This window comes from Chiloscyllium plagiosum, unplaced genomic scaffold (genome assembly GCF_037043375.1).
Source record: "Chiloscyllium plagiosum isolate Xiang-an unplaced genomic scaffold, Cpla_swu_hap1 HiC_scaffold_11, whole genome shotgun sequence".
Taxonomy (NCBI): domain Eukaryota; kingdom Metazoa; phylum Chordata; class Chondrichthyes; order Orectolobiformes; family Hemiscylliidae; genus Chiloscyllium; species Chiloscyllium plagiosum.
In genome coordinates, this window is record NW_028270149.1 from 28,894,069 (window position 1) to 28,914,719 (window position 20,651).

At 39.4% G+C, this 20,651-nt stretch overlaps 1 protein-coding gene across 2 annotated transcripts in view; it reads right to left on the reverse strand.

Moving 5' to 3' along the window:
* LOC122557342 (neuronal migration protein doublecortin-like) overlaps nt 1–20,651 on the reverse strand; it is a 171,107-nt gene that overhangs the window by 46,952 nt on the left and 103,504 nt on the right. The window lies entirely within an intron of this gene.

Here is a 20,651-nt window from a genome sequence, read left to right on the forward strand (position 1 = left end):
CTCTTGAGGCAGTGAATTAGCCCTCTCGAGGTTCTTTTAAAGAACAGAGTGATATTATTTCCTATGAGCTTCCATAGCAGCAAGATAATGTCATGTCCTTGAACAACGTAGCGATCTGAGGAATACTCTAGTCATCAATACAGTGGTAGTGTCCCTACCAGAAGCTCCTGAATAAAGTTCCACCTCAGGACCCATGGTCATGGAAGGTGTATCATAAAAGAACCAAACAGGCTGATAATCAACTTATGCATCTTCCCAGGACACATTTGCCAGATAGCGATAATGAGAGAGTTTCATGGTCACCCAGAAAAGTGTGGTAGCTGCATTGCAACCACCTCCCCGTAAGGCCAGTATTTGCCCATCCCCAACTACCCTCCTGAGACAGAAGGATGGCAATGGACAGGGTGAGGTAGGTTAGCAGACAGAGCAGCAGCTACCTCCCAGCTGTCCCTACATACTGATTCTGGGTTCTTCAGATAGGCACTGAGTGTCTTACAACAACAGGGTTTGCTGTTCTGGTTTCTGCATAGTGAATACCAACACCTGGGCATTAAGTGCCCACCGGAAGGGCCTCTGCTAGCAGCAGACCAACAAGGCCATCCATGAGTTGCCCTACCCAGGACATAATGGAGCAACAGCAGCAAGGGGGAGAGGCAGGTATCTGCCACCCTCTCACTCAGTAAAATGCCTCTCCCTCCACCAAGCCCACTTCAGCAGGGAGGTAAACATTCAATTCCCCCAAGTTGTCATTTTTGATTCATGTGATTATTGGTTAAGTGACTGAATGTAATTTTATAAAGTGGTTAAGTACTTTTCACAAAAAAAATTCCAATTGTCCAAAATGTTTTGCTTGACAGGTCACTTCGTTTATACACTGTACAACATTCTACTTCAGTTAATTTGAAATGCTATATATTTCTATTGCATGGCACTTAAAGACAATTATTACATCAGCAATGGCCTGACTTAGTAAAAAAAAAGGTGGTTTTACCAGCTTTGAAGGTTTCATAACATCTGCTGACACTTCCAAAGGGAGCAATAGCTCCAACAGCAATTTAAACTTTGCCACCAGCAACAGAGAAAGTGTACTTTCTTCATTGGCAAGTACCAACTTGTACAAAACTAGGATTATAGGTTGACACTGAAAACAAAAAATGCTGGAGATCACAGTGAGTCAGGCAGCATCCATGGAGAGAAATCAAGCTAATGCTGAGTCTAGACAACTCTTCATCAGAGCTGACGTGAAACTCTGATGAAGAGTCACCTAGACACAAAAGGTTAGCTTGCTTTCTCTCCATGGGTGCTGCCTGACCTGCTGTGATATCCAGCACTTTTTGTTTCCAGGACGGAGTCCAGCATCTGTAAATCATTTGTACCCTTGTAGGTTGAAGCTTGTTAGCTGCCAATTATCTCCAGCCATTGAGGGGAAGATTATAGCTAGAAACAAAATGGTGAATTACAATAGCAAAGATACACAATAGAATGTGGGCATGAGTAGCTGTTTTTACATATTTACTCTGTCACTCTAGTCCTGTGGAATCTAATTTACAAAACAAACAGGGCAATTTGCATAGCACCAATGAAACAAGGCTCATCCTTTTAGCCCTGCAATTATTAAAACTGAAAAGTAATGTTAGTGAAGATAGCTTATGGGGTTAGAATCTTATGTTTAGTGTCATCAGTAGTGCTGAAAATGCTATAGAGTCCATTATAAAAGATATGACAATAAAACATTTAGAAAACATTAACAGAGTTGTATAATGCCAGTATGAGTTTCTAAAAGGAAGATCGTGCTTAACAAATTTACTGGAGCTTTTTGAGAATGTAATTAGTAGAAAGATAAGAGAGAGCCAATGGATGTAGTATAATGGATTTTCAGAAGGCTTTTGATAAGGTCACAATAAGATGTTGTTGAGCAAAGAAAAAACAAATAGGACAGTGACTCATATTTTGGCATGGAGCGAGAATTGGTTGACAGATGGGAAACAGAGACTGAGAGTAAATGGGTCTTTTCCTGAGTAGGAGGAAGTCACTAGCAGAATATTATAGGGATCCGTGCTTGGGCTCCAGCTTTTCACGATATACATAAAAATGATCTGTATGAAAGAACATACAAACATAGAAAATAGAAGCAGGAATAGGTCATTCGAACTTTTGAGCCTGCTCCACTATTCAATATGACTGTAGGCAATTCAATTCAATATCCTGTTCCAGGTTTCTCCCCATATCTTTTGATCTCTTTAGTCCTACTAACTATATCTAACTCCTTCTTGAAAATATTCATTGTTTTGGCCTCAACTGCTCTCTATGGCAGAACATTCCACAAGCTCACCACTCTGAGTAAAGAAATTTCTCCTCTTCTCATTCCTAAATGGCCCACCCAATACCCTTAAACTGTGATCCCTGGCTCCAGAATTCCCGGTCATCAGGAATATCCTTCCTGCAATTACTAGTCCTGTTGGAATTTTGATTTGGTTTATTATTGTCACGTGTATCGAAGTACAGAGCAAAGTGTTGTTTTTTACGTTCTTTACAGGCAGATCGTGCTGTACAAGTGCATCAGGGTAACAAAACAGAGATCAAGACACACTGTTACAGCTTCTGTTAAAGCTTCTCTGGCGTCCTCCTCACAGTTAGCCCTCCCACCTAGTTTTGTGTCATTTGCACACTTGGGAGACATTACATTTAGTTTTCTCATCTAAAATTGTTATGTTGTCAGATGGGATCCAAAACTTCCACTAGCCAATGCATGTCACATGGAAAAGGACTTATCTATCCCTACTCTTTGATTCCTGTCTGCCAACCAGTTCTCTATCCAGACTACCCCCCCCCCCCCCGCATCCTTTGTGCTTTAATTTTTCATGCTAATCCCTTTTGTGGGATCGCATCATAAGCCTTCTGAAAGCCCATATCTCCCGGCTCCTCCTTAGCAACTTTACTAGTTATATCCTCAAAAAATCAAAGTTGATTTGTCAAGCATGGTTTCCATTTTATAAATCTATGCTGACTCTGTCTCATCATGTCACTGTTTTCCAAGTGCTCTGCTGTTAAATCTTTTATAATAGGCTCCAACATTTTCTAAGTGCAACATTTCTAAGTTTGCTGATGACACAAAACTAGGTGGGATTGTGAGTTGTGAAGTAGGTGCAAGAACGCTTCAAGGTGATTTAGACAGATTGAGTGAATGGGCAAACATATGGCAGATGTGGTACAATGTGGCGAAATACAAAGTTATACACTTCAGTGTGAAAAACAGAAAAGCAGTGAATTATTTGAAAGGCAATATATTGGGAAATATGGATGTACAAAAGGATTTGAATGTCCTTATGAACCAGTAAATCAAAGTAGACAGGCAAGTGTAGCAAGCAATTAGGAAACAAATAGTACACTGGCTATCACTGAGAGAGGATTTAAGTTCTACCTATCAGGTTCCATCTGCTCATAAAGAAATGGGCAACCTGAAGCTCATTTTATGAAGAATGCCTCACTAAGGAGATGGATGGGGATTTTGTTTTTTTGGTAGGAATTTTGTTGATAAATAGGTTCACCTAATATTGTTTAATGTGCATTCTTCCTCATGCATTACTTGCTGTTGTTGAGATCTTTCCCTTTGCAACAACCTCCTTCAGCGCTCTTGGCTTTGGGCTAATTTGACAATACAAAGGCTGAAGGAACAAGGTTCTAAACATGTTGTAGTTCTGAAATGAGGAACAGGAGGTTGAAATTACCAACTGAAGCAACTGCGATAATTCCAGAAGCATTCTGACTGTATCCATCACTAACCCCTGGACCTGCCAGAGGAACTGTTACTTCAGAGGTGTGGTGGGCACACAGCTATACCGTCTACTGCCCAGTGATTTACCCACATCTGGATCAGCAATACTGCTTCTCTTAGAAGTGACAATTATCACAGAATGATGCTCTCATACTAGTGTATGGTTTTAAGTCACCTCTGAGATAATCATCAAGTGACAAGTACAACTTTTGCAAGAGGCTACATCTTCATCACTTTTGTTGCCCAATGGAGTAATCAACTGACTAGGACACAATTGTCACCAGATGACAGGGTTCCCTTGTCTACAAACAGTTGTATGTGATAGTTTTAAGTGTACTATGGCTCATCACTGCAACACCATAAATATGATTAATACTCAATTAACATTCAGATGGCATCTCATCAGAGAAACATCAATATGAACAACATGAATGTCAATTTCTGTTATGAAGGAAGCAGTCATGAAGTCATCACAATAGAACTGTTCATGAAGTGAATATTATTTCAAGAAAACAGACTGGGTAGTTAGCTCTTATGAAAAACAACCCCTTTTTTAAAAAAATCATCCATACCTGATTACCCCAGTGCAACAACTCTCAAAAACAGAACAGCCGGTGAATGTCCCTTTAGTACAAATAAATTTCAAAATCCAGTGTGAAAGCATTTCTTCGGGAGGTTGCAGCTCACCCTAAAATGGGTATCAGAAAGAAACAAGGTGCAGTGATTCTGCAGAATGCCTCCAATTCTACTGCAATCCATGCTGTTCAAATGCTTTCATGGTAAACACTCCAGCCACTATTCCTTCATAAGCACAATTTATTTCCTTGACAGTGAGCAGCAACCCTCCAGCAGCTGATTTTGCAGTGGACAGCCAAGTGTACCAAGCCAAGCAATGTATTCCCATTCCTGCAGCCCTAGTGAAATGAAAACTCAGACCTTATTTACAAAATTCAGTGCTAGCTCATCCTTCAATTCAACTTTCGGTCCTATTATTGCTAGAATACAAAACACAGGAAGCTGTCATACACTTTGCAATTTTTGTACTAAATCTCAAGCACTCGATACCTTGTGAGCCAGTGCAGCATTATAGATTTTAAAGAACCGAAGAAAGAATTATTTTGAAAAGGAATAAAATGACCAACTGCTTGCACAATGAGCAGAAGCAGGTGTTCATATGTTCCCTCTTTCCAACATTGCCCATTCAATCTCAGCGATGCTTCCTGATGAGGGCACTGCGAGGTACAAATGCAATTATTTTGCGTTCAGTGGCAGCAGTAAAGGTTTCTACAGCATCTGCAAGTAAGTGAACTACCTGTCACAGAGACAATTAACTGTGCATTTGGCAGTACAATAAATTATAACAGACTAAAATGATAAATTGAATGCAAGTAAAAAAAATTATGTTAGCAGAAGTAGGTCACCTTTATTGGTAGCAAAGGGATGTTGCAATATGTTAATAAATGAATATATTGTAAAGTCTTCTAACACTGTTCTATCATTGTTAGTTAAGGAAGTGGGTGGGAAAGAAAAAAGGAGAGCTGAGATCATCCTTTAAATCAAGCGCTAAACCTATCTAGTCTACAATTCTGCGTCACGGCAGCTGTCACAACTGGCCCAGAGTTTAAAAGAAGCAAAAAGCCTGTTGGCAGAAAACTGTCCGCTTTATTTAAATCTGCAGCTGTGAGTGCTCTGACACAGTCAATCTCTCCCAATCCTTCAGCTTCAGTTCTTAATTCATCATGATGATAAGTTTTTACCAGGAATTTCAAGAGCTGAATCTTTTTTTAATGCTAATTTTAAAACAACACATTTTTCAGTTTATTTTAAAAACATCATGGTAAAAATCAACATGACCCTGATTTCAAAGCAAGTTAATTTTCTTAAGTCTGTTAGCTTATCCAGCTGTAAGGGTTAGAAAGTCGGATGTCCTTGTACAAAGTACTTATCCTATGCATTAATGGTAGGGTCAGAAGAGCCCTGGATGTTAATTGGATACAAATATCTTACTTGTTTATGAATGACGCTGTAGGACAAGGCAAGCTGTTAAGTGGTGAAAGTCAGGCCATGGTTAATGCCTCTAGTGTTAACCTCAATGAGGAAGGACGAATCAGTGAAATGTAGCAGTCAGGAATCCCAGTGCCAATCTGAGTTAAAGGGCATTGGTTAAACCGGAGGTTAGCTTTGTGAGAAAAGAGGATGTGGGTCAATGTGCCATGAAAGCAGAAACATAGACAATAGCAGTATGGATAGGCCATACAGCCTGGCAAGCCTACTCCACTATTCAATACTGTCATGGCTGATTATCCCCCATTCCCCATTCTCTCCCCATAATCTTTGATCCCTTTAGCCCTAAGAACTATGTCTAATTCCTTCTTGAAAATATTCAATGTTTTGGCCTCAACCACTCCAGTAAACATGTGCATCTCAGATATATAAAAGTAGAAGGATGACAATTAGTGGCAAGAGTTAAATGATGAAAGCTCCAGCAACTGACCATGAGTATTTGTGGGTTTGGGCGGTTAAGAGTATGTTAGAATTACATTTCATTATGACTGCACCATGACCTGTGCGTTCCTAAGTCAACGTTTTGATGTCTTGAACAATCGCTTTTAGAGCAGTTCTGTTAATAAAAATCCAATGAGCAATGTAATCCCACCCACTTCACAGAAACTAAGCACTGGACAGATAAAATCTCTTTGTGAATTGCAAGTGCTAGGGAGCAAATGAAAGTTAACAACTCATTATTTTATCCAACCCCACTAGCAAAATACATGCCCAAAACCATTGGGGTCCTTGCTAATATTTGTCTGATGTATTGTTATGAAGTTGAAGGCATGTACTATAACTTTAAGAGAGAGAGAATGCTGTTCTGAACTGAGAGCTTACAATCACCTGTCATATGACTAGCTAGCAGTCTCAGAGTGTACTGGAAAATTGATAATATGTGACTGTGAAATGGATACCTGAGTTGGTTGCTGTTTTGACAACAATTCAATTTAACAAATCAGTTTAAATTATGCCTCAGGTTTAAATTAAATTTATTGTTTTTGTCAACATTGAACAATTGAGATGATCCAATGTTGGGGGTAAAAGAAAAGCAGGCATTTGAAAGTCGGACAAAGTAACTGCATTCAAGATAGAGAGAGACCCAAAAGATTGAAACAATCTCTATCAAAAGTATCTTTTTCATATGAAATGTTTTCACAATGAAAAGAAAGAAGATGACCCAGAGAGATCTTCAGCTGAAAGAAGAAAGACACTGGAGACGACAGCCGCTGTATGGTTTTGAAATTGTCGATATAATTTTAGTAAGTGTTTATTGGAACAGCATACTGTTATAGAATTGGAGGCAGGTAATATGCAGTTAAAAGAAAGGGGGGCTTAGAGTTGTGAATAGTTGTTGTTTAATGTTCACTTTTAGAGTTAAAGAATAAATTGATATTATTTTCTTTAGGGAGTGAAATTTGGGAGTTCTCTGTCACTCATATTTTAACAGATTACAAGGTGAGGTGAGCTGTTCTGGGTGTTTGGTTTAATTAACTGAGAGGTTCACTCCTGTGTTGTAACAGTATCATCGTGAAGTGATCTGGATGAGATCTTTACAAGAGTCATAGCATCATACAGCGCAGCTGATGGCGAAGCAACATGGCAAAGAGGATCAGACAAAAATAAGGTGGGTTTTGTATTCATACTACTTTTCTTGTGAGGTCAAGACAATTAGATGTCTTCCCTTGGGTCAAACAAGGAAATATTAGGACTCCTGTGCCATTATAGCATTGCTAAATCACCCATAGATAGCTGTCAGTGCAATCCCACCTGTTGCCAGTGGCCAAGCTTAGTGCTGGGTAAATTTTTGATGCTTAGCAATCAGGTAGATAGCTCACACATGGAAGGCAATGGACAGAAATGAAATGGGCTCCGGCTTAAAATGCCCTGAGCCTCTGGGTAGAATCTTTCTGCCCGTGTCAAGCCAGGATGGCTGGAAAATTAAGATGCAGTCATCGGGCCAGATATCTGTCTCCCTCCTGTCTCTAGGAGAAACTGAGGACTGCAGATGCTGGAGATCAGAATCAAAGAGTGTAGTGCTGGAAAAGCACAGACTGTCAGGCAGCATCCGAGGAGCAGGAGAATTGACCTTTCGAGCATAAGCCATTCAGCATAAACTGAAGAGCTTATACTTGAAACATCTTGCTCCTTAGATGCTGCCTGACTGGCTGTGCTTTTCCAGCACCACACTCTTTGATCTTCCTGTCTCTACCAAGTAAGGTCCAGGTGTGAAGCCCCAAGAGTGATCTTCTCATCTCATCTCCACTTAAAGCCTTTAACTGGTAAGCTAACAAACTATTTAAGGACCATTTAGGGGCCTATTCCTGTCAGGATTGCAATCTTCTCAGCTCCAGGAAGGACAAATCACAGGTCAAAATGTATGGGCTGCCTGTCTTTTGATTGTGGGGTGGGGGCTCAAATCTGCACTAATTTAGGTACAATCAAAGACATGGAAATGGGGTAAAGAGTGGCCATTGACAATCACTGTCCTTGCTCTGACCTCCATGCCTTATCCTTCCCCACAATTCCACCCTCTGATTGGCCAGCAACTCCAGGTAGCCAGGATGCCCAAATCCAGTGTCGTCAGTCATGTGGGATGGCCCAGCAGTGTCTACCTAAGAGCCTGATGGGTAGATGGTCCATTGGCACCTTTTTTTTAAAGTTGGAGTGAATGTCTTGGCACTTTTGCAGGCAGAGCACAAGATATCCAATTAAAAATAAAGATTTCAGCCTCTGACACCCAACTTCACCCAGGTAATTAGTGAAATCTAAATGGAGATTAGGGCAGGTGAAAGGTTAGAACACTTCTATTGACCTGGCTCTCAATTATTCGCTGGATAAATCATAATTTGTGCTCACAACTTTAAATGCATTCTCGGTATTTTGAAGCAGAATCACTCTTTTGCAATTGAGAGAAATTGGCTTAAAAATATAACTGCAGTTCCGAGATTTTGAAAAGTAGCTGCATTGCATTGCTCAGTTGAGTGTTGCCCTAATCATCATCTACAAACTTCATTATAAAGCGGAAATTAAAACACGGATTGTATAGTGCAGTATCCGACACTATTAATTTCTTTTATCACATTAATGCAACCCAAGCTTAACTGTAAAGCTGTAATTAAAACATGAGGTTTATTCGCTATTCCCTGCACATCTTAACTGACTTTCCATATTCTCTAATTTAATTTGGCCTGTAGGAATAATCTTGCAACTGGAACTGGCTTGATAAATGAAATGTAAAGCTGCTTTTTCTTCGCTCACCAATCTCCACATGCCACTGACTGGGATGGTCTGTGCTGGATTTATGGACTGACAAGAAGAATACACTTGTCCTGCAGTTAGTGACTGTCATTATAAAACAAAACACATTAAATCATTCTTAATTGTAAAAAAAGTCAACATTCTAGTCAAACACAGAATTGGAATGTATCTAGATTATAAGCAAAAAAAAAACCTTGGCATTCTGAAGGAACAATGTCGTACAGTGTACATTAAAGATTCTTTTGACAAATTACAATTGAAAAGTACTTATAGCAGGAATGCTTTCATTCATGGTAAAACATTGTTTGTTCTCGACCTTTAAATTGCAATTGAGAGTTTCAAATCTGATACTGATATTTTTATCCACTTTACACAGGCCTATTTGTCTCAATAGCAGAAACCATAGACTCCTCCACAATCAGAAATCCTTTCTTGTTTTCAGGCATTCATATGATAACAGATAACATCCCAAAGCACTTCCATAAGAAAGGAAGGGAAAAGACAATATTTTTTCAAGATGGAAAAAGCAAACAAAATTGAAAAGAAAACTGACTAATAGTTCACTTTGTTATTTGTCCAGTTACTAAAACATCACTGGAATCAAAGTGGAAGAGATAGGGACATTACCACTATGGCATGAGAATATATTTGTCATGTGTCACTCTGAATAAATCTAAATTAAGTAAACGTCAGCTTTAGTTTCATTCTTCAGTAATTGGCTATTCAGAGTTTAACTGAATTTAAATTGGTCAGGTTTGTAGGTGCAATAATCCTAATCTAGAAGAGACAGTCTAATTACAAACTCTCCTCAATCCCCAAACCCTTAATATGATTAGCACTCACACATCACCCTCTACACAATGTTTTAATTGTTTTGGTGCTCTATTATTAAGTTTAAGCAATAAGCAACTCATGGCTCAAAGAGTTCTTCTTTTCATCAAAAGCATTTGGATAGAAACAGGCCCTTCAGCCCAACAAGTCCACACTGACCCTCCGAATAGTAACCCACCCAGACCCATTTCCCTCTGACTAATGCACCTAACACTATGGGCAATTTAGCATGACCAATTCACCTGACCTGCACATAGTCATAGAGTCATAGAGATGTACAGCATGGAAACTAACCCTTCGGTCCAACCCGTCTATGCCGACCAGATATCCCAACCCAATCTAGTTCCACCTGCCAGCACCTGGCCCATATCCCTCTAAACCCTTCCTATCCATATACCTATCCAAATGCCTCTTAAATGTTACAATTGTACCAGCCTCCACTACTTCCTCTGACAGCTCATTCCATACATGCACCACCCTCTGTGTGAAAACGTTGCCCCGTAGCTCTCTTTTATATCTTTCCTCTCTCTCGAGTTCTCTTTGGACTGTGGGAGGAAACCGGAGCACCCAGAGGAAACCCATGCAGAATGTGTAAACTCCACATAGTCAGTCGCTCGTAGCTGGAATTAAACCTGGGACCCTAGTGCTGTAAGGCAGCAGTGCTAACCACTGAGCCACCGTGCCACTTAGAATCAAGCTAAGTGGAGCTCTTGTGGTACAGTGATAGTATCCCTACCTCTGAAGTAAAGTGGCCTGGGTTCAAGTCCCATCTGTTCCAGGGTAATATAATAATTGCTCTGAACAGGCTGATACTTTTGAGAAAATAAAATCTAATTTGATAATATTGTACTAGCAAAATAAATGTGTTCATATACAATACATTCCGAATAGTAGTTGCACAGAGAAAGCTATTTTAATATATTTTTAAGTATCATAAAATTCATACTGTGCCACTAATCATAGCAGCTAAAGCGTGAATGTTGCAGGCAAGTAACATGACAGCTCCAAAATCTCTGCACAGCAAGTGGTTCAGCAATATAGCAGTTCCCTGCAGTGCAACCAAAATCTTCTTTAAATGTCACCAACAATCCTTAGACCCTCATCTATCAGACGAATAAATGTACCCTTTTGTAACCATTATAAGTTATAGTTTGCTTTAGTTTGTAGCACAGATCTCCAAACCAAAAGGTTGTTAGTTGAAGCCATATCACATACCAGGCCACTAATGCAAGATGGCACTTTAAAGGAAGTAAAAGCACACATTAGTTATTTTTCAGATATATCGTTTTTGTAGGTTGTTTGCTGAGTTTGTCAGCATAACAACAATAATACTACAATTCAAGAATGCTCCACTGACTGAAATGTTTCTGAGGACAGGATTCAGCACTATGCAAATACAACCTAACTCTTTGCATAATGTGAGTTTATAAATCCTGGCATGGCTTTAAAGAAAGGACACCAAAAGTCTAAACATTGACGTCACATCCTTCTGTTGAGATTCTATCATGGTATAAAGTAGACTATTCTCTGTATTCATTTGTAAACGGGTCACAGACAGATCAGCAGGCTGAATGAATAATTGCATTTGCAATATCACTCATGGCATTGACTCATGCAGTTCCCTGGAGGGACAAATGTGTATGGCTGCCTTTTTCACCTCGAGCAGTAGACAAACTAGTCACACATGAAGGATAAGCATTGTCCTTTCATTAAATCAAGCTTCTCTTCCCAAGGAGGAGTAATTTCATCACATTGCCTTGTCTATGAAGATAGGTTCAGACCAGGTTGGAGAAACAACAGATTGGAATTCTATCTGGATTCATCAACACAGATGAGGACAAATGTCAACTATTAGATAGTCAACATTGGTAATTTAAAATAAAATCCATACCACTTGCATAATGTACCTTTGTTTTGTTTTTAAAGTGGTTTCAAAATGGATTCTTATTCAACTTCAGAGAATTTCCTGGAAATCTTCACCACGACGATGTTGCAAGGGCGGCATTCACACAGTTGTACCAAAGAAAGCTAAATGATCATTTGCAGGACATCTGACAGACACGTCCTGAAATCCTCTGTTATTCATTATAGCTTTTCCTTCACAAAAAGCCAAATTATCATGAATTGCTTGATTTACATTAACAAAGTATTGCCATAGATTTGTAGCCTAAAGTAATTTGCTCTCAGTGTAACTGAGACTTTGATGTTCTCTGCTGGTAAGTGAGATTCTTACTGAATTGTGTCCTAGATTCAACCAAAGTATCGTCAGCTTCATTTTACCTGAGACCTTTTCAGATAATTACTTTCCTCCATAAATGTTCAGAATAATTAAGCAGAAGAAATGACATGCCAATGGCTATTATCTTGATCAGCATAATAAAAGTGGAGTTGCAAAAGCAAGAAGCTCTGGGAGTGAGATGCCAAGACAGTAAACAGCAATCATACTATTACCTTAATTTATTACAAAAGATTAGTGTTCATTTTATACCTAACTTAAAGTAAGGCATAATCAATTACATTTGAACAAATATTACAGTATGAATTTCTATTGGCAACATCAGTGTTATTTGGGAAATCTGCAGCCAGTCACAACTTAGTCTGGATTTTGTGCATCATTTCTGCTTGGAACCATCATTACACTTGGCATGTTAAATTCAGAAGAGTTTCGACTCATCTCAGCAATTTTACCTATAAAGACAAATCCCATTTAATTATATTATGCCACCACTAATTGTTTATTGTCAAGCAATTGTCAATATTGCAGGGTCCCACAATCTTGGTGCCTTCTTTCTTTTACAAGCAGTAGTTCTTGATCAAGTCTAGTTCCAAAAACCTTCGCTTTATAGAAATAATACAAAAGGAGTCACTCACAAAACGTACCTTTTCAACTTCCAGCCTCTCTCTTCCATGTATACTCACCAGTCTGAAGAAAATCTCCTCCAAATCCAGCTGCAACTATCTTTAAGGGGGAGCTCCTTAAAGGGGGTCATACCCTTACTCAGGAACCAGAGCCCAGATCGGGCTGTGGTAGACAGAACAATCTTCCTTCACCAGAGTCCAGTAACTGATAACTAATTATTACTATTCCTCTGTGCTTCAATTATGAAATTTCATTTTATGCAGAGCCAACTTAATAAAAAAGATCTCACTGTTCTATTAGAAGTTAGAGTCAAAACCGGCAGCAATTAGATTCCTTTGATCAGATAAATGACTTCAGGCTTTCATAATTCAACTCATAATGCAAGTATATAATCCTGACATTTAAAAAAAATAGTTTGACAAAACACAGAAACAAATACTTGGCGTTTCAACAAACAAATTTTGTTTTTCAATGTTTTGATGGTTCAGTCAAATAATGATACATTGGTAATAGCAGGAAATTGAAGCTGCAGTCAAAAGTTGAAGGACCTGACCTAGATTCTTATCCTTCAACAAGAAGTAAAGATTATGCACTAGTATACTGCTGAATGAAACAGATATGAAGATTCTTCTATCAAAGTCAAAATTTTAAGAGTCTAGTTCCTGATGAAAATAACTGATTAGTCAGCGGCTTTGCATTTTATGTTATCTGCAAGTTGCAATCAGCGAGTATTGGGGTATCCAAATTCAACTACTGTACTAAAGTTCAGGCAACTCAACCCTATTTACATATTACGACTAGGTGAGAAGGATGAACTGACTCCCTCTATTCAACCTTCTCAGTTAGTCACATTAAGGTTATTAATTACATTTGGATGAAACTTACCTCTCAATTAAGTGTAGTGAACTATTTTTGTTGTGAGCAATAAATATTTTTAAAAATTGAATTGAATTAGCTGTATTATCAAATTAGTTTTATTTTTAAGTCAAAGCAAGAGCAAATTAATTAACTTTTGAATCTGAGGGAACAATAAGAAGTTGCTGGTAAGCAAGTAGCCCTCATGTAGTTACTTGGACTTACAGAGACACATACTTGCATGTGCAGAGCTAAAAGGGTCATGAAATGTCTTTGGCAAACAGGATTGATGAAAATTGCAATGTATTTTATACATATATAAAGAGCAAGAGGGTAGCTAGGGAAAGAATAGATCCACTCAAGGACAAAGGAGGGAATTTTTGGAGCCGGAGGAAGTGGTTGATGTCCTTAACAAATACTTTGCATCAATATTCACATATGAGAAGGACACGGTGGATGACAAATCTCAGGAGGGGTATGTTAATATCCTAGAGCATATCAATATAAAAAATGTGCTGGCTGATTTGAAAAACATTAAAATTGACAAGTCCCCAGGACCAGATGGGATCTATGCTAGAATGTTGGGGGAGGGAAGTGAGGAAATTGCTGAGGACTTGTACAAAATCTTTGATTCCTCTTTAGTCTCAGGAGAGGTCCCAGAGGACTGGAGAATAATCAACATTGTTACTTTTTTAAGAAGAGCCACAATGTTTAATCTGGGAAATTACACACTAATGAACCTTATGTCGTTGATAGGGAAATTATTCGAGAAGATTCGTAGATCCATGATTCACTCACATTTGGAAGAATACGGACTTCTTAACGATAGGCAGCATGCTATTGTATGGGGAAGGTTGTCTCTCACAAACTGGATTCAGTTTTTTGAGAAAGTGACAAACATGATTAATGAGGGCTGGGCAGTAGATGTTGTCTATGAGGAGTTTAGCAAGGCCTCTGACAGGTCTTTCATGGAGGTGAAGTCAAAAGGTGAAGTCACATTGAATCCGCAGTCAACCTGTAGGATAGTTACAAAACTGGCTTAGTCATAGAAGACACAAATTAGAGGTAGAAGGATGTCTTTCTGACTTGAGATTTGTGACCAGTGGTATTCTGCTGGGACCCCTGTTGTGTGTAATATATATAAGTGATTTGGAGAAAAACATAAGTGGCCTGCTAGTAAGTTTGCAGATGACACAAAGATTGGGGGTGCTTCAGATACTGAGGAGGATTGCTCAGGGAGATTGCAGGATAGAGATATGTTGGAGACTAGGGCAGAGAAATGACAGATAGAGCTTTATCCAAATGCCTGGTGATGCATTTTGGAAGATCGAACATAGGAGAGAAGTATACAATAAATGGCAGGAGCTTTAGTAGCATCAGTACACAGAGGGATCTAGGCACTCAGGTCCACAGTTCCCTGAAAGTGGCAATACAAGTGGATAAGATGATCAAGAAGGCATATGGCATGCTTGCCTTCACTGGTCGCGGCACAGAGTATAAACACTGGCAAGCCAGAACTTTAATTAGGCCACATTTGGAATATTACGTACAGTTCTTGTTATCACATACCAGAAGTATGTGGAGGCTTTAGAGAGGGTACAGAAATGATTTACCAGGATGTTGCCTGGTTTGGAGGGTATTAGTTATGAGGAAAAATTGACCAAATTTGGTTTGCTTTCACTTGAAAGGAGCAACCTGATAGAAGTTTACAAAATTATGAGAGGCATGGATAATTAGAGTCTTCGTCCTAGGATAGAAATGTCGATCAGGGGACTAGGGAATACAGGTTTCAGGTAAAAAGTAGTAAGTTCAAAGGAGTTTTTTTACACAGAGAGTGGTAAGTGTCTGGAATGCGCTGCCAGAGGAATGGTGGAGGTGGATACAATAGCAATGCTGAAGAGGCATCTTGAGAGTTCTATGAATGTTTCCTCTACTAGAGGAAACTGTTTCTCTCTATCAATCTGCTAGTCAGGCAGCATAGCGGTAAGGTGGCTCAGTGGTTAGCACTACTGCCACAGTGCTCAAGACCCGGGTTCATTTCCACCCTTGGGCAATTGTCTGTGTAGAGTCTGCACGCTCTCCCTATGTTTGTGTGGGCTTCCTCCCACCGTTCAAAGATTAGATTTCCTACAGTTTGGAAACAGGCCCTTCAGCCCAACAAGTCCACACCGACCCTCCAAAAAGTGACTCACTCCCCTATACTTACACCTGACTAATGCATCTGACACCATGGCAATTTAGCAAGGCCAATTCACCTGACCTGCACATCTTTGGATTCTGGGAGGAATGTGCAGATTAGATGGGTTGACCATGCTATAGTGTCCAGGAATGTGCAGACCAGGTGGATTAGCCATGAGAAATGCTGAGGTGGGTCTGGGTGGGCTGTTCTTTGGAGGGTTGGTGTGTACTGGATGGGTTGAATAGCCTGCTTCCACACTATAGGGATTTTATGAATTAATGTATCACTTTTAAAACCTTGACCAGATCACTCTTCAGACTTTAAATTTAAGTGTTTATAAATCAGATTTATGCAAACTGTTCTCAATTTAACTCTTTCGGTCATGGTATCATTCCTCTGAATCACTGTTCTACATCCTCCAAGATCTTTCCTTAAGGCTTGTCCTTAAAACTGGCTGCAGTAATCCAGATGAGCTTTGTCCAAGGATGTGCACAATTGAGGCATCTATTTTTACTTTCATTTCCAATGATGACAGTTCCAATTAAAATCATTATCCTAAGCATCTCAAAACAACTATGGCTCAAAGGTTTATCCATCTTAAGTTTTAATGTCCTCTCCCCATGGGATTTGGCATTTTATTTCCTTTCCTGCTTATAGCCTTACCAGAAGAGGTCACACACGAATCTGTGCAGTACAAGCATCTGCTATTTATTGCATGGGTCATTCATCATTGTACTGACAAGATATGGAGGCAGAAAGCACAGACAAAAATGATAGGAAGTGTCCTCACACTGGCCCTGTTTTGCAGTTGACCAAAATGTTACCTTTGTTTCATTTTCCATGATAATCTGCTTTGATCAGAGATTACTACTGAGCTGAGTTTTGGGATTAGTTTTCATTTTGACTTGATACATTCAGCTCCAAGCTTTATTCATTGCATTTATATGTCTATGTAATAATATGACATACAGGAGTTCAAAAAGAATGGCCTAAATATGATCTAAAGTCGTAAATCATTCGAATGTCTATCATTTTCAACATCAGAATTTTTTTACTCGTAGAATCCATACTGTGTAGAAACAGGCCATTTGGCCCACTGGGTCCATACAGACCCTCCCTTACCCTGTCCCTACACTCCCCATGGCTAATCCACATAGCCTGTACATCCCTGAACACTTTGGGGCAACATAACATGGCCAATCCAACTAACTTGCTTATCTTTGGACTGTGAGAGGAAACCGGAGCACCAAGAGGAAACCCACACAGACACAGGGAGGATGTGCAAAGTCCACACAGACAGCTGCCCGAGGATGGAATCAAACCTGGTGATGTGAGGCAGCAGTACTAACTACTGAGATACGATGCCACAAAATATTTTAGCTAAAATTATTTTCCACAGCATAGCCTGATTCTGACAATAACAAACTCTACAAGTAAATCTTCTCCTTCTTTGGGAGTAATTAATGTGGAGGATGACTTACTTCCACTTTGGAGGTGGGTATGCATTCTGTGGTTCCACCGACTCTCCTGCAGGGGGCGCAGGTGGTGTTTGAGGGGGTAGGTGGGTCGGACACGCTGGATGCTGTGCTTTCTTTCCACTATTTGTGCTTCGCCTCCACATGCTCCATTCGAAGACAAATGTAGTGGTATAATGCACCTTTATAGATATTACTCCAGTTTGTGCATAGTAAAGCAATTCCCACACTTTGGTAGGATGTTGCATTTATTTAGCAAGGTTTACATGGTATCCTTGTAGTGTTTCTGCAGTCCTCCTAATGATCACTTACCATTGCAGAGCTTGGAGTAGAGCACTTGTTCAGGGAGTCTTGTGTCGGGCATGTGAACAATGTGGCTCACTCATAAGAGCTAGTTGTCAGTGACCATTGCCTCAATCTTGGGGATATGTAACAAGTACATGTACTTGAAAAGGAACACTGGATATCATGTAAAGAACATGGATTGCCACAACTGATCAAAATACAGGCTCCTTATTGCTGTCTCATATAAGGTTAGCTAACATATTACAGACTGTCAATCAAATTTGAGCCCTCCTGGTCAGTCTAGCTTGACATTAGATTGATCAGCACATTTATGAAAAAGGCATTGACTTGGTTGATGATGTAGATTACTTATATTTTCTTTGATTAATGATTATTTGGATAGAAACAGTATGCAAAGGTGTGGGGAAGAAGCAGGAAATTGATACGAGGTAATGATGCTAATTTAAAGAGTCAATACAGGCACAATGGGCTGGATGGCCTCCTTCTGCACCATAAACACTTCTGTGATTTTGTGATAATCATTGTACTGATTCTCGTTAAAACAGCATAATGAAGCAGATTAGAATCTAAGGTTTCGACATTAGTGTTGCTTAAAGCATTAGGCTGACAATCACTGTATCCGGGAGTGTGGTATGGTGCTCGCTTATCAATATTTCCCAACCCAAATGAGATTGCTGCAAATCTTTACTTCGAACCCTACTGTGCTCACTTTATGGAGCTGCTATTATCGAAAAGCAGACTGGATATTTAAGAAGAACGTATTCCATCCTGCTGCGCTAACACATTGTAGTAATTGATTAATGTTTCTGATGGAACAGAAATTACTGGAGAGCCTGTAGTAAGAAAAGCATACTTTTCAATTCAATATATGTGACACTTTCTTTGCATCCTCTATGTAGATTATGGAGACTGCATCCAGAACTCTATTAATGGAAGACATGTTAGAAGAGGACCTGAAAATGGATGTTAATGCTATCAGATGAGTATCTGTTCAGTCCCACCACAAGGCTAGGTCACAAGTCTCCCATAAAAAGCAACAATTTTTTTTGATATTTGCCAGTGGTGGGGGAAGGACTCAGTAAACCTACCCTTCAACTGGTTTGACAGAAGATATTTTTATTGTTTATTCATGGGACTGGAGCATCAAATTTTTCTCGACGATGTAAGTGGCTAGGAAAGGGTACACATTGTGCCTTAAAGGTTAAATCATAACATCTCTCAATGCAAGAATGCGGGCTGATTTGCATAATTATTCACAGCACCAGATGCAGACTCAAATGAGTCTCGGGAGCAGACTAGTGGCAGGAAAGAAAAATTGCACATAACCAAATTGAAAGTAATGTGGCCAATTAAAATGACAAAAGGGAGATTAAAATCTCTAAAATCTTTTGAAAAATCTGAAAAGTCATCTCTTGAGACCATTGTCCATCCCAAAGGGGAAGTAGATTAAGAAACTGCAGGTCAAATCTAAGGGAAAGGAAAGTCTACATGCAGTCAGGCATCTAGTGACAGAAGATGGCAGCTGAAATGAATGTGGTTTGTATATGGTATCTCCTGTATCAATATTTGCTTTCCTGAGTGTAAATCAGCAGCTGATTCCAAAGTGTCAGTAATGTGTTCAAAATGCGATCAACTCGAGTCAGATTCTAAGACAAACTGAAACCCACCCAATCTTTAATGAAGGCATTCAACTCTGATCTTGTTCATCTTATGGCTCAGGTTACAGTACAGAGTCTAACATCTTTAAGGGTATACCTTTTAAGTTAGTTCCTAACTACTTGTATACACATTCAGTGAAATCTCTTTCTTAGTCTTTCCCATTCTGTTCAGTCCTCCTTTCAAACTGTTAAGTTTCTGATCAGGGATAATTTTCAGAAGGGCGGCGGTCAGCGATGATAATGCCATTAAACGTTAGGGAAGGATTATTTAGATTCACTGTTGTTGGAGTTGGTCACTGTCTGGCATTTGTGTGGCATGGTTTGTGACTTGCCATTTATCAGTACAAACCTGAACATTGTCCATGTCTTGCTGCATGTGGGGAAGGAGTGCTTCACAATTCTATTTTTTTCACATCTTTAGTCATAGAGTCATAAAGATATACAGCATGGAAACAGCCCTTCAATCCAACTCATCCATGCCCAACAGATATCCTAAATAGTCCCATTTGACAGCATTTGGTCCATATTCCTCTAAACCCTTCCTATTCATATACCCATCCAGATGCCTTTTACATGTTGTAATTGTACCAGTTCTATACAACTGCAACATGACCTCCCAACTCCTATATTCAATGCACTTGACCTCTGGCAGCTCATTCCTTACACACACTATCTTCTGCATGAAACAGTTGCCCCTTAGATCCTTTTTAAATCTTTTCCCTCTCATCTTAAACCTATGCCCTCTAGTTTTGGACTCCCCCAGCTGAGGGAAAAGACCTTGTCTATTTATCCATGCCCCTCATAATTTTATAATACTCTATAACAGGGGTGGGGAACCTGTGGCCTTCTAGGCCATTGTGTGTAGCCTTTTACTTCAAAAGGAAATTTCGGATGAACATTTTCCCCAATTAGCAAAGGTCATTGATGAACAGGAGGATTCTTGCGAATCATTTGAAGAATACACAGCTGTTATAGACTTACTAATTGGAGAATACAATGAAAAGTTCTCTGACTTTGAGAATCATGACATCACACTCAAATTAGCATTTCAACCTCACCTAGTTGATGTCTCCAAGGCTCCTAAAGAACTACAGATGGAATTGATTGAGCTCTCAGAAGATGACATTTTAAAGTCTTTATTTGACACTAAGAAATATCTGAATGAAATATGGAAAAATGCAATAGAATACCCATGCCTTCAGCACCATGCACAAAAAATGCTTTCTTGCTTTTCAACCACTTATTGCTGCGAATATATATTCTCTTACTTAATCAAAATCAAGACGCCCTTAAGGTCACAAATGACGGATACCCATCTAGAGGGTCAGCTAAAACTGCAGACCTCCATGCTGCAACCAAATATTCAAATGCTTTCCTACAAAAAGCAGTCACAACAAAGTCATTA